General features: G+C 42.2%; 1 pseudogene; it reads left to right on the top strand.

Annotated features, from left to right (window-relative positions):
* Positions 1-321: 321 nt before the first annotated feature.
* On the top strand, positions 322-1,039 carry LOC139020342 (platelet-activating factor acetylhydrolase IB subunit alpha2 pseudogene; annotated as a pseudogene).
* The last annotated feature ends 1,364 nt before the right edge of the window (positions 1,040-2,403 follow it).

Below are 2,403 nucleotides of genomic sequence, written 5' to 3'. Positions count from 1 at the left end.
TTTTGCTTGTGATACTCTTACTTCTGTTTAATTTTTCATTAAACATGAGAGTGGAGGTGGAGGTGGAAGGTGTCCACCATCTTTTCGGTGATTAAGGTTTTCTTGACCTTCCCTTTCATATAATATTGATAATTCTATTCAAAGCACTTTCTTCTCTGTGCTTCATGAGATTGCAAGAGAATCCTCGAAATGGATGTTAAGAGTTAAAGGGTATGGCACTCAGCCCCAGAGTGGGGATCCCTGGACTGGGGGAGCTTGACCTATGCACCACCCCCAGATTGTGCCAGCACGGACCCTCTGCCTGAGTGTGGGACGAACCAAGGAGACTCAAACCCAGCAGCCATTCTACAGGCAGGAGATGACAGATGGATGACTCAGCACAACAGATTTGTCCTGACTGTAAAGACAAAAAGCCTGATGTGCTGGCTGTGGGGGACTCCATGCTGCAGTTAATGCAGTGATATAACATAGAGCGAGAACTTTCCCTACACCCGCCCCCCCCACTCCAGGCACTGAATTTTGGAATTGGAGGAGATACATGTTTTGTGGAAGCTAAAGATGGAGAACTGGAGAATATTAAACCTGGTCTTTGTTGTCTGGGTAGGAACCATGAAAATATAGCAGAAGTAGCAGGTGGAATCCTACAACTTATCAACACAAGGCAGCCACAGGACAAAATCATTATATTGGGGTTGTTGCTTACAGGTGAGAAGCCCAACTCTTTGAGGCAAAATAAAAAAATTAAAAAAATGCCAAGGTTAACCAACTCCTCAAGGTTTCCCTACCAAAGTTGGGCAATGTTCACTCCTGGATACAGATGGGGGCTTTGTGCACTCTGACAGTGCCATCTCCTGCCACCACGTGTTTGATTTTCTGCAGACCCATCCATGAACTGACCATGCAGTTGTCGGAGAAACTTGAGGAGGAACAAACCACCCCTGCCTGGCTCCTATCAGCGTTAATTGCATCTCAGCCTCCTCAGATTAGTTATGTCAGTGACTACAGAACCCTTCTCTTTCTGCGGCACTTTGCATTGTAGTAGAAGTTCCTGGATGCTCATATCCAGTGTTTGAAAGGGAGAAGGGATTTAAACTGGTCCTGTACATAGGTTTGTTTGACACAGGAGAAAAGCTAGTCAAGGAAGATGGTCGTTAAATAAATTCATTTGAAACCAGAAGGGCCTAGACAACCCAGCTCTTTCAGTTGCATGTGTGACACCTTCATTGAATTATTACTTTTACCTAGAACAACATCAAGCCTTAGTACCGAACAAAATGAAGATGCCTTTCTTGGCCTTTCTTTCTGTGGATTATGTCGTATATAATATAATAATAATCAGAATCACACCTACTTGCCTTTAAATCATGTGTTGGGGTTTTTTCTTCACGTTTTAAGGATCATAATTTTGCCTTTTGTTTCCATTCTCAATGTTTAAACATATAGCATCAGGTTGGACATACTTGTCATTCAAATGTAGGAGATGCCATAGTTACAGGTGAGTTTGTTTCACTCTCTTTTTTTTTTTTAAATATATTTTATTGATTTTTTACAGAGAGGAAGGGAGAGGGATAGAGAGTTAGAAACATCGATGAGAGAGAAACATCGATCAGCTGCCTCCGGCACACTCCCCACTGGGTATGTGCCCGCAACCAAGGCACATGCCCTTGACCGGAATCGAACCTGGGACCCTTGAGTCGAACCTGGGACCCTTGAGTCCACAGGCCGACGCCCTATCCACTCAGCCAAACCGGTTAGGGCTGTTTCACTCTCTTAATCTTTAGCAGGTTTAGCTGTGAAAAACAGGTTTCACCCCAATTGAGGGATTGTGGAGGGTATTATTTTTATCTGCCGAGGGTATTATTTTTATCTGTAATAGACCCATGCATGCAGTCTTTACTCCTTTTTGAGGTAAGGGGGCCTTGTTGATATTACAAGCTTTTAATATATTTTTTACCTAGGAGCTCAGTTGCTGAAAGTGTTAGTCCCCCGCTAGTTACTCTCACGATATTTCTGTGTGACACATTCTTGTGTGGTATTCTGTGCTAACAAGTCTGTGTAGTGCTATGAATACTCAGAGTTCTGGTTTATTTTTCCCTTAGACCCTGTTACAGTGTCCTTTTTGGGGGGCGGATCAGAACTATTCCATTCCATAATTATGTGTATGTGAGGGGGGGTGGGTTTAACTTGACATTATTTCAAGTTTTCTAGTATCTTAAGGTGTATGTTTTATTTTTTATCATCTTAGTTTTAAAATTATATCAACTCAGAAAAAGTTGGCTTCATGGGGAAGCAAATGAAACTATTCTTCACAATAGACACTCTACTTGATGCTACTGTTTCAGTAAAAAAAGAACTAGGTTTGCTTAACTTTCAGGAGTACTCCTTAATGTAGCTTCATCTGAG

This window comes from Myotis yumanensis, unplaced genomic scaffold, assembly GCF_028538775.1.
Source record: "Myotis yumanensis isolate MYYU_CA2020_CCGP unplaced genomic scaffold, mMyoYum1.0.hap1 SCAF_12, whole genome shotgun sequence".
In the NCBI taxonomy this organism is placed as follows: Eukaryota; Metazoa; Chordata; class Mammalia; order Chiroptera; family Vespertilionidae; genus Myotis; species Myotis yumanensis.
This window is presented reverse-complemented; position numbering and strand designations above follow the sequence as displayed.